Source organism: Cajanus cajan, chromosome 11 (genome assembly GCF_000230855.2).
Source record: "Cajanus cajan strain Asha chromosome 11, NIPB_CcT2T_4, whole genome shotgun sequence".
Taxonomy (NCBI): Eukaryota; Viridiplantae; Streptophyta; class Magnoliopsida; order Fabales; family Fabaceae; genus Cajanus; species Cajanus cajan.
In genome coordinates this window covers 1907879-1920526 of record NC_138527.1, presented here as the reverse complement: position 1 = coordinate 1920526, position 12648 = coordinate 1907879, and the positions used below count along the sequence as shown (strand labels likewise).

General features: G+C 37.4%; 1 pseudogene; it reads right to left on the bottom strand.

Annotated features, from left to right (window-relative positions):
- Window positions 1-11321: 11321 nt before the first annotated feature.
- LOC109794658 (uncharacterized) lies at window positions 11322-12648 on the bottom strand (annotated as a pseudogene).

Genomic DNA, 12648 nt, shown 5'->3' with positions numbered 1-12648 from the left:
AAAATTCTGTCGGAAAAATTATTTCTGACGAATTTTTTTTTCTGACGCCACTTTTTCCGACGGATTGAAATCTGTCGGAAATCCGTCGAAAAAAGCAAAATTCGTTGGAAATTTACCTATTTTCGTCGGAAATTTCCGTCAAAAATCAGCATTTTTCTTGTAGTGTAAGAAAAACCTCATTATTCCCAAATCTGTCATGTTAAATTGTCTATGCATAGACCTCTTAAAGTCTTCCATCATAAGTTCATCATCTCCCGTGTATATGAGATCATCTAAATAAACACAGATGATGAGAATTTTACTAAGTTTGCTCCATTTGAAGAAAAGTGTCTACTCAATCTGACTTTTCTGAAAACCTGCAGTAACAAAATAAGACTCAATGCGACTGAACCAAGCTCGTGGTGCTTGTTTTAGGCCGTATAAAGCCTTGTGTAGTTTATACACCATATGCTCACTTCCTTTCTTCTCATCTTCTCATACCCCTTTGGTTGTTCAACATAAACATCCTCACTCAAGGTTCCGTGAAGGAAAGCAGAATTTACATCCAGTTGAAAGATCTTCCATCCTCTTTGTGTAACAAGAGTTATAATCATTCTGACTGATCCATTCTAGAAACTGGAGCAAAAACCTTATTGTAGTCAATTCCATGCTCCTATGAATATCCTTTAGCCACTAGTCGTGCTTTAAATTTATCAACCTCACCATGTTCATTCAGCTTGGTTTTATAGATCCATTTGACTCCAAATTATTTTGCATTCTTTAGTAACTCAACCAGCTCCCAGGTGTGATTCTTCTCTATTGCTTTGATTTCAACCTCCATGGCTTGTCTCGACTTAGTACTCTTTACTGCCTCTTCAAAATAAATGGGATTAGAATTATCAATTTGAGCCATGTTAATGACATCTTCACCATCTGATAACCCTTCTCCTAAAACATAATCATCCATCCAACTTGGAGCATGTCTCCCTCTACCTTCGCCACTTGTGATATTCTGATTTGTGTTATTTGAAGCGGCAGCTTGATCAATTTCATCTCTTTCTCCTTCTTTATTTGTGTTGATATCAATTTGTTCACTATCATCATTTGCAAATTCACTATCCTCCCATTCTAAGTCCTCTTGTACAACTTCTTTGTTGTTTGTGCTTCAAATCCACTGTTTATCTTCCTCAAAAATAACATCTCGGCTTATTAGTACCTTCTTTAAGACTGGATCATACAACTTGTACCCATTAGATTCATTATTGACACCAAGAAGAACACATCTAATACTCTTGTTCTCTAGTTTTGTTCTCTTAGTATCCAGAATATGTGCATGCCCCACACATCCAAATACTCTAAAATGCTCAACTGAAGGTTTCTCACCACTCCATGCTTCTTCAGGTGTCATTCCTTTAACTGCCAAGGTAGGGGATCTATTCAGAACATATATTGTCCACTTTACGGCATCAGGCCAAAAAGTCTTTGGAATATTTTTTTTCTAACAAGATTGATCTCACAAGATTCATTATAGTCATATTATTTCGCTCAGCCACTCCATTTTGTTGCGGAGTATAGGTTGTGGTCAACTGTCTCTTTATCCCATTCAGCTCACAGAATTCATTAAATTATGAAGAAGTGAATTCTCCTCCTCTATTTGTACCAAAAACTTTAACAGACAGACCACTTTCTTTCTCAACAAGTGTTTTGAAACACTTGAAGTGATAGAAAGTTTCTGATTTTTCCAAAAGAAAATAAACCCATGCTTTTCTAGAATAATAATCTATGAAGCACAAGAAGTACCTTTTTTGGTTGTTAGATGCTAGAGTAATTGGACCACATATGTCTACATGAACCAGCTGCAACTTTAGGCTTGCTCTCCACTTACTTTTTTTAGACATTGGCTCACGGTGCTTCTTGCCTTTGACACAATTAGTACATATAATTGTAGATGCAGGTAGCTCGGGTAATCCATGTACCATATTCAAGGTTTGAAGCAATTTCAAACCTTTGTAACTGAGATGAGCATACCTGTAATGGCACAAATGAGGAAGATCATGTGAGATAGTGTTGAAGCATGCTTCTTTCTTCTCTGGAGTTCTAACAAACAATATGAACATCCTGTTAGAAGTCATATTGGTATGTAGGATTAGTCCCTTGTATGGATGATATATGTTGCATGTTCCTGACTAAATCATGATGGTTAGTCCCTTCTCTTGTAGCTAACCTATACTCAAGAGATTGTTCTTTAGTTCAGGTACATAAAAAACATCTTGTATCACATAAGTGACACCATTTATGCTTAATTTTACGTTGCCTTTGCCAAGTACATTCATCTTTGTGTTGTTTCCAAGTTTCACTGAATGCCTAAAAACTTCATCCATCTCACTAAACTTTGATTTATCTCTACACATATGATTTGAGCATCCTAAATCCAAAAACTAAGCCTTCTCCTGCTCTGAATGATTTTGAGGTAGATCAACATAGGACATGAGCAATATCTCTTCTCCTTCATCAAACTCTACATAATTCACCTCCTTGTTCCATAGTGGACATTCATTCTAGTAGTGGCCTGGCTTGTGGCATTTGTAGCATTCAACTATGGCTCAATTTATGTTTTGCCTTCCTCTTCCTCTCCCTCTACCTCTGCCTCTTCCTCTTCCCCTAGTGCCAAACAAGTTCTCTGAACTCACTTTTAGTGTCTGTTCTTCTCTATTTGGCTTGATAAAATTTTGTTCATGGACCACTAAAGAGTTTTGTAGTTCATCAACAGAAAGTGTATCGATATCCTTAGATTCTTTATTGAGACAACAACATAGTTAAATTTCTCAATCAAAGTTCTAAGGATCTTTTCCACGATGGTGACTTCCTTCATGTCCTCTCCATTGCTCCTCATGTTATTGGCTATGGCCATAACTCGAGTAAAGTACTCAGTTATGGTTTCACCAACTTTCATCTCTAGTACTTCAAAATCTCTCCTTAGTGCTCGTAGAATTGAGGGCTCCACTCTTGCATTCCTTTCAAACTTTTTCTTCATCGAGTCCCATATCTGTTTGGTTGTGTGTTTCTCCAGGATCTGTTCAAGAACTATCCTGTTAATGGCTTGAAACAGGTAATTAAGATCTTTCATCATTAGATCCTCCAATTCCTTCTTCTGCACCTCAGTTGACTCTACTCCTTTTGTTGGTTATGCATAACCAGTCTCCACCAAATTCCAATACCCCTTCGATCTTAAAAGGTTTTCTATAAGCAAAGTCCAATGGTCGTAGTGACCATCGAAGCGTGGTATGGTGGGTGCCATGAAATTCTTATCCTCACTCATTTTGTGAATCACTGAAAGACTACTGCTTTTTGTATATCAGGCCCCCAGGATGAAGCTCTGATACCAATTTGTAAAGATCAGAAACAGGTTCTAAACAAATTGGAGAATGAATTATTTTATTAAAGAATAAACAAGTCTTTAAATAGGTATATAACACAAGCATAAAAATGGAAAGATAAGGCTAGAGATAATTAAATGAAAATAGATAAACTCCTAAATATCCTAAAATAAAATCCTAAAGATAAGATAACATATCGAAGTCAATGGTTTAAGACCCTCTCCACTGATACAAACACTAGTGGAAAAAGGAGCTACTACGTCTCCTCATTTACGTCGAAAACTAGTACACCCGACGTTGTAAAAATGCGGTGGCAGTTTTGTAAATAAAGAGAAGGAAATTTACGTCAGACATAGATGGGTCCGACGTAAATTATCTAATTTACGTCGGCTGCTTACCTGTCTGACGTAAATTATCTAATTTACGTCAGACCCATCTATGTCCGACGTAAATTTCCCCGCTAATACCCCAACGTTTCCTTTTCCCTTCCCGCGCCTCCCATTGTTTACGAAAAATATACTTCTTCTCTTATATTCTCTCTAAGTCTCCAACTGCATTTGCTTCCACATTGCACGTCTCTAAGTCCCTAAGTCTGCACATTACACATTTGAGGTAATTTTGTTCTCTACGCAATTTGTTTTTTTAATTTCTATTATTTGTTCATCTGGAACGGGTCGTTCTACAAGCAGAACGGGCCGTTCTCCTTGTAGAACGGGCTGTTCTCCTTGCAGAACGGGCCGTTCTGCAAGTAGTACGAGCCGTTCTGCAAGCAGTACAGGCCGTTCTGCTTAAATTTTTGGTTTAGTAAATTGTTGATCTGGAACGGCCCGTTCTAGTTTTAGTAAGGGTCGTTCCAGATTCATTAAAGAAGGACTTTTTTAGGCATTGACCTTTAGTTTACCATGTTATTAGTAGAAATATTTATGGATTTTATCTGAAATTACTATCGATTTTTTAGGGTTGTAGTTTAGGTTAGAAAAATTATGAATAACTGAGTCAATAGTTAATTTGTGTTAATATATAGATAATGAATCGAAGTTGGATGAATGCAAGTCGCATTAGTCAAGAGTACAGAAATGGAGTTGAAGAGTTCTTGGAATTTGCAAGAGAAAATGGGAAACCCATCAAAGGGGCATATTATTGTCCATGTGTTCGTTGTTTGAATCAGATACGTCAAGAAGTTGGAGAAATACGTGATCACCTGTTTATATATGGTATTGTGAAGAGTTATACATTATGGACATGGCACGGAGAAATATTAGACATTCCAACAGTGTCAACAACTGAAAATTTTGAAGGGATGGACGATAATTTAGAAGAGATGATACGTGATGTTGGTGAAGAAAATTTTGAAAGAGCACATGTGTATGATACTTTAAGGTCTGATTTTGAGCAACCATTGTACCCAGGATGCAGTATGTTTACAAGATTATCAGCAACTTTAAAATTGTTAAGTTTAAAAGCAAGAAATGGCTGGACTGATAAAAGTTTCACAGAATTGTTGGAGTTATTGAAGGAGATGCTTCCAGAAGATAACACGTTACCTAATCGCAACTATGAGGCAAAAAAGATACTATGTCCAATGGGTTTGTAGTATAAGAAGATACATGCGTGCCCTAATGATTGCATATTGTATACAAATGATTTTGCTACACTGAAAGTGTCCCACATGTGGATTGTCGCGGTTCAAAAAGAAAACTAATGGAAGTAGTGGTGAGGAAGAAATAGAGGGTCCCCCTGCTAAGGTCTTATGGTATTTGCCAATAATACCTAGGTTTAAAAGATTGTTTGCCATTAAAGAGGATGCAAAAAACCTCACATGGCATGAAAATGGTAGAAAATGTGACAATTTTCTTCGACATCCAGCTGATTCTCCGCAATGGAAGAGGATTGATGAAACATTTCCAGAATTTGGTGCAGAGTCAAGAAACTTGAGACTTGGTCTAGCTACAGATGGCATGAATCCTTATGGGAACTTAAGTAGTAAACACAGTTCATGGCCAATTTTGTTGGTCATTTACAATTTGCCTCCTTGGCTATGCATGAAGAGAAAATATATTATGTTGTCTATGATGATATCAGGTCCCCGACAACCAGGAAATGACATAGATGTGTATCTTAGTCCATTGATTGATGACTTGAAAATGTTGTGGGACACAGGAGTGGAGGTCTTTGATGCATATCGTGAAGAAAAATTTACCATGCGTGCAATGTTATTTTGCACAATAAATGATTTTCCAGCATATGGTAACTTGAGTGGGTATAGTGTGAAGGGTCATTATGCATGTCCTATATGTGAAGAAAACACAAGTTATACCCAATTGAAACATGGGCAAAAGACTGCGTACACTAGACATCGTAAGTTTCTTGTTCGTAGTCATCCATACCGTAGATTGAAGAAAGCATTCAATGGATGTCAAGAGGATGAAATTGCCTCGACACCGCGCAATGGTGAAGAAGTATATCAACAGGTGAAGAACATTAACATTGTGTTCGGAAAGATGCAAAAGAAGTCAACTGAGAGAAATATCTGGAAGAAACGATCAATATTCTTTAATCTTCCTTACTGGTGCAAGCTAGATGTTAGACACTGCATAAATGTGATGCATGTGGAGAAAAATGTCTGTGATAGTGTAATTGGGACATTGCTAAACATCAAAGGAAAGACTAAAGATGGAGTGAAAGCACGACAAGATTTGGTGGACATGGGTATACGTTCTGAGTTACATCCTCAGTCTATTGGAAGACGCACTTACTTGCCTCCAGCTTGTCATACTCTATCAAAGAAAGAAAAAAAAAGCTTTTGTGAGTGCTTAAGCAGTGTGAAAGTTCCACAAGGGTACTCCTCAAATGTTAAGAGTCTGGTGTCTATGCAAGATTTGAAGTTGATTGGTTTAAAGTCTCACGATTGTCATGTGTTAATGCAACAACTTTTGCCTGTGGCTATTCGTAACATTTTACCATCTTCTGTTAGAGTTGCTATTACTCGATTGTGTTTATTCTTCAATGCCATTTGTAACAAAGTAATTGATCCTGTAAAGTTAGATGAGTTAGAAAATGAAGCAATCACAATCTTGTGTCAATTGAAAATGTATTTTCCACCTTCATGTTTTGATATCATGGTGCATTTGATAGTTCATTTGGTTAGGGAGATTCGATTGTGTGGCCCGGTTTATCTTAGATGGATGTACCCTGTTGAGAGATATATGAAGATCTTAAAAGGATATGTCAAGAATCAATATCGCCCAAAAGCCTATATTGTGGAGAGGTACATTGCAGAAGAAGCCATTGAGTTTTGTTCAGGGTACATGTCGAAATCAAAACCAATAGGAATTCCCAAGACTCGACATGATGGGAAACAATTTGGTAAGGGTACTCGAAGTTTAAAGATTAGAACTGTGAGTCGAACAAAAGTTGACCAAGCACATTTGTACATATTGAACAACACTGATGAAGTAATTCCTTACATATCTGAACACATAGATGAAATCAAGATAGCACACCCCAGGATGAATGAGAAATGGGTATTGAATGAACATAACAAGAGTTTCTTAGCTTGGTTTAAGAAAAAGGTTTATGGTGAGGTTAATGCTTCTGATACACTTTTGATACTCGCGCGTGGGCCTAACAATGATGTCATTACATTTGGTGGGTATGACATTAACAAATATTGTTTCTATACAAAGACAGAAGATGACAAAAGTAGAGTACAAAATAGTGGGGTTACAATTCAGGCTGAGGCTGTGCACTTTGCTAGTTCAAAAGATAAAAATCCCATTACAGCATCCATGAGTTATTTCGGAGTCATACAAGACATATGGGAAATTGATTATGTTACGTTTAGAGTGCCTGTGTTCAAGTGTAAATGGGTTAATGGCAATACGGGTGTGCAGACAGATGATTTAGGATTTACTTTGGTTGATTTGAATAAGGTTGGCTATAAGGATGAACCTTTTATTATGGCATATCAAGTAAGACAAGTTTTTTATATCAGGGATCCATGTAATGAGAAATGGTCAGTGGTCCTCGAAGGAAGAACCATGCATGGAACTCACGAAGATGAGTCTCTAGATATGCATGAGACACCGTCTTTCTCAAGCAGATCATTTGGTCCTATTGCGGACAATGAAGTGGACGAAATACATGCTATTCGAAGTGATCATGATGAAGGAATATGGGAAAACATTCCAACCTAATAGGTTTCTGTTTGTGTATTATTTGTTTTTTTCTTAATTATTTTGTTACTATATTGTCATTATCTTTTTTACTTTATTTGTTTATTCAGTTAATTCATTGTTTTAATAATGAGAGTTTAATTTTTTTCAGGATTATGGAGGATTTTGGGTCTGGCAGTGGAAGGAGGGAAGGTAGATCTGTTACCCGATTGTCTGGGTTGACAGCTGGACGCATTGCCAAGGAGAGGATACCGGTTGAGGTGGATCCTCGTTCTGGCAAAGCATTAGGCCCAAATGCTGCCAAGTTTAAGAGCTATTTGGGAGTCCTAGCTCGAAGACATGTTTCTATTATCATTCCATCATGGGATGACGTTCAGGAGGTTGACAAGAACCTCATGTGGCAGGATATTCAGGTATATACTTTCACATCCCTTCAATATTATATAACTTAAATACATTATTTATTATTTGTTGTTATTTTCATAGCAAAATTTTGACATTCCCAACACTGAGGTCATGAGGAGGAAGATGTTATCTACCCTTGCCACCAGGTGGAGAGACTTCAAGACTTTCTTGACATGGGAGTATGTATTTGGAGAGCGACAAAATGAGACTCCCTGTCTAAAGTACCAGATCACTGATGAGGAGTGGATGCAATTTCGTGCCACTCGATTGGACCCTTCGTCGCAGGTTAGTTATTGATAACTCTTACATTGACACAAATACTTAAGGTATATTTTAATTAATCTCATTTTCTTTTTTGTATTATTACAGGCTAAAAGAATAGCTGCCCAAGAACGACAGGCCAAGAATGATGCACCCCATCTATTGTAAAGAGGGGGATATGAAAGAAAAAAAAAGGAAATGAAGAAGGCTAGGGCAGAGGCAGCAGGAGTTGAGTCTGTTGACCGTGTGGAGTCACCTCCCCGCCATGAGATGTGGATAGCAGCCCGGACAAAAGCAGATGGGAAAATGACTTCTGAGTCTGCAAGGGTCGTTGCTAATAAAATAGTAAGTAAAAATATACAATCTAAGACTCTTCATTTCAAATCATTTAATTCATAAGTGTAGTTTAGGGTATACTTATTGTTAATATGTTGCAGGAGGGTTTAGTTGAGCAGAGCACCCAGGGCTCATTTGTTTCCCATGGTCGGGATGATATCCTCACAACGGCCATAGGAAGGCCAGAGCACAGAGGTCGTGTGCGTGGTGTTGGTGGTTCTTGGAGCCACTGAGATTTCTTTGGTGCCCGATCATCGAGGAGCACTGTTGACTCTTGTAGTCAAGAGGTTATGCAGAGAATGGAGCAGAGATTAGAGATGCAGTTTGAAGAGAAATTGAAGAATATTCAAAAAGAGTTTGAACTTTTGGCTCGTTCTCAGCAACAGACTGCAGTTGCTCATGATGGTGTTCGAGTCAGCACTAAAGGGAGTTGTGCTGCTCCAGATCCCTCACCAAATCAGACTCACACTGATGTACCAAACCAGTGTGAGTTATATGTTGAGGATGACCCCCCACGGTTAGTGGCTATTGGCCAGGTATTTGAGAATGGCTCAACCATCCATGGTGTCCCTCTACAGCCAGACTGGACACGGGTTGTGGTTGACTAAGTTCAAGATGCTGCTGCTCCAGTGCCTTTGCCCAATACAGAGGTTCAACTAGTGGGGCAGGCAACCGGCACATTCTTAGCTTGGCCAAAACGTTTGGTCATACCGCTTTCAGCACGGGCAAAGGTAATTATATTATTGCTCTTTTATATTCTTATAATTCTATTATTGTTTAACTAATTGTGATTATTTCTTTAGGATTTTATCAATCGTGGTAAGGAGGTCATGAGAGAACCTCATGTTGATGATGCTAATATCGCAACAGCTGAGGATGATCCCATATCTAAGCTTCTAATCATATTACCACGATTAAAGAAGAAGCCAATTCAATTGCAGTGGGACATTAGAGTTTTTGGAGTTGATAGCGCTGATGTTCCACTATACATATCTATGCCTGATGCATTAGAGATTGTTGGGGGAAACTCCATGTTAAATATTTCTATCATACAGTTGTGGGCCATGTAAGTCATATTTTCTTTTATGAGTCTAAATTTACAATAATTACATTTAACTTAAAATAATTATTTGTGTTAGGTACATGGACAAATTGAGTGTGGAGCATGCACAAGCAGAAGTATATGGATTTATTGAGCCTCAATCCATCCAAAAATCAGGAAACACTCAGGTCCAGATCCAACAATATATGCAAACATGGATGAGTGACTCAAGAAGAGATATATACATGGCTCCATACATTGACGGGTTAGTTTTTTAATTGGTTTTTTAATCATGGTAATTTTATAACTAATTTGTTTGTCATACAATGTAGGTCCCATTGGCAGTTAATGATAATCATTTCTAAGGAATACACCGTGGTGTGGTTTTGTTCACTAGATCGAAAACCAAGCCACGAAATTAAATGCCAATTACAAGGGTAACTAAATTTTTTCATTATGTTTTAAAACTGTAATTATATATATTGGCTAAGATTTGTTTTTATTTCAATTAATTAGAATCGTGTCTGGAGCTAATATTTTAAGTGGAAGAGCCAGATCATCAAAGTCATTGCATTTCATATACCCTAAGGTTAGGAAATTAATTCATATAGTCAATAATATTTAAATTTATTGACTTTGGAAATAATAGTTATTTGTTTCTCATTTTAGTGTAATAGGCAACAAGACTCGTTTGAATGTGGCTATTACATCATGTATTGGATGAGAGCCATAGTTTTTGCGGGTATTATTGATTCTTGGGCGCAGGTAATTCATATCAAAATTTATTTAAGTATATTTACCTTTAGGATAATTAACATTGCATATTAATGACACTTAAATTAATGTTTTAGGTCTTTCAAGATCCATCTCCATTGCCCGAAGATGAGATGCTCAAGATAAGAGAACAATGAGCAACTTTTTTTCTTCAAAGTATATAATAGTTAGATTTCTAAGTTTAGTTAGTTAGATATTATGTTTATAGTTTGATAGTTAGTTAGTTTAGTTAGTTAGATAGCATTGACAAACATATGTTTTATAGCTTTTTTAGGATAATAGGATTTACATTGTCATAATTTATGCTTTTTAAGATTTATATATTATTTTCTTTTTGTCATTCAATTTTGAAATATAATTTGAATTTCTATTCTGGACTGCCTGGTTTAGATTTGGTATTCTGGACTATATATATGCAGGTGTTGGGTATATAAAAAATTTATAAACATCTTAAAAAAAAACCCCATAATTTACGTCGGACATGGCTTTGTCCGACGTAAATTTACGTCGGGCCTTGCAATGGCCGACATAAATTTACGTCGGACAAAGCCATGTCCGACGTAAAGTTATGGCATGTTTTTTGTCCCTTTTTACGTCGGGCTGGGATAATATCCGACAAAATTTACGTCACGTTTCAGAGGCGACGTAAATTTACATCTCCCGTATTAACATCAGAACCTTTTCCGACGTAAAAGGCTCAAAATACGCGACGTAAAAGACCCTTTGTGTACTAGTGAGAGAATGAGAAAAAGCAGCCATAGGCATAGCCATGGGCGCACCATAGTTGCAGATGCACAATTGCACATAGCTATGTACCCATGGCTAGCTATGGGACAGATAACATCATATCTCCACATAGCCTAACTAATAAACGAAAGTGCAATATTACTGCTCGTGGAGTCGATTCATATATATATATATATATGGAAGCAACTCTAACTCAAGCAAATTAATTTTCAAGCCATGGTTGAATTAAACTTGGATGTCATCCCCCAATTCTTGCAGCTTGTGACAAAAACTATCATGGTTGAATTAATTGTTCTCCAAATCCTTGCTGATTACGATGTTTCTCAATTTAATTTAAATGATTTTCTGTAATCTCCCTTCCAATCTCACTCTCATCATCCATCACAGCCTTCACAGCTTTGCAGACACTCTCCTTTGTGAACAAACCATCTTCTTCACCTTTCTCCCCTTCAACACCAGCCTTAAAGCTGCTGCTTATCATCATTGCATTAAAGATCTGATCAAGAATATTTGGTAACATCACAATCTGACACTTGCTCACAAATGCCTCCAGTAAAGATGAGGCTCCACAATGGGTAATGAGTGATCAAGAATTAATGTCTGCTGAACCCAACCCCCATGCACAATGCCTCTTCCTTGAACCTCTCTTTGAACCCTTCTGGAAAACCTGTTAACTCAAGACCCAGCAATAGTTCCTTGAACTGATCTTGAACCATCCTGCATTCACTTCCAAATGCACAGTATATGACCGGACCAGGGTTGAATCTTGCAAGCCATTGATGTAGAAAACTAAGAGAGACGAGTAATACTCGTATTGGGTGAACGTAGCAACTCACTGTACTTTCATTGAATAAGAGATGGCCTTTAAATAGCCATTGTACAACGTACCGAATTAACAAAATGATAACAAAATATCTTATCAAAACAGATCTTATCAAAAAACTATCTTATCTAAAATGAAACAAACAAAACAGATAAACTAACTCGGATATCTCTAAAATTTAAGATTATCCAACAAAACTCCCCCATAAGCTTAAATTTCTCCTTCTTCTTTCATTCCGAGTAACTTCCTTAACTCCTGAAATGTTGTTGCAGGCAATGGTTTTGTGAAAATATCAGCTACTTGCTCTTTACTTCCTACGTGTTCAAGCTCCATGCTTCCTTCTTTCACCTTCTCCCTGATGAAATGAAATCGGACGTCGATGTGCTTACTTCTTTCGTGATTGATTGGATTTTTGGCTAACTCGATTGTCGACCTGTTATCTACTCGGATCAATACTTTCTCAGCTTTCATAACCTCTAGTTTGCTTAGCAAGTTTCTAAGCCAAACTGCATGTTGGACACTCCAAGATGCTGCTACATACTCGGCTTCACACGTTGATAGAGCTACGATTGGTTGTTTCTTTGATAGCCAAGTGAAAGCCGTGTTTCCCATGAAGAATACGTACCCAGCTGTGCTTTTCCGATCATCCACATCTCCACACCAATCACTGTCCGAGTATCCAATAAGTCGGTAGTTGTCCCACTTAGTGAAACACAGTCCAAGTGACAT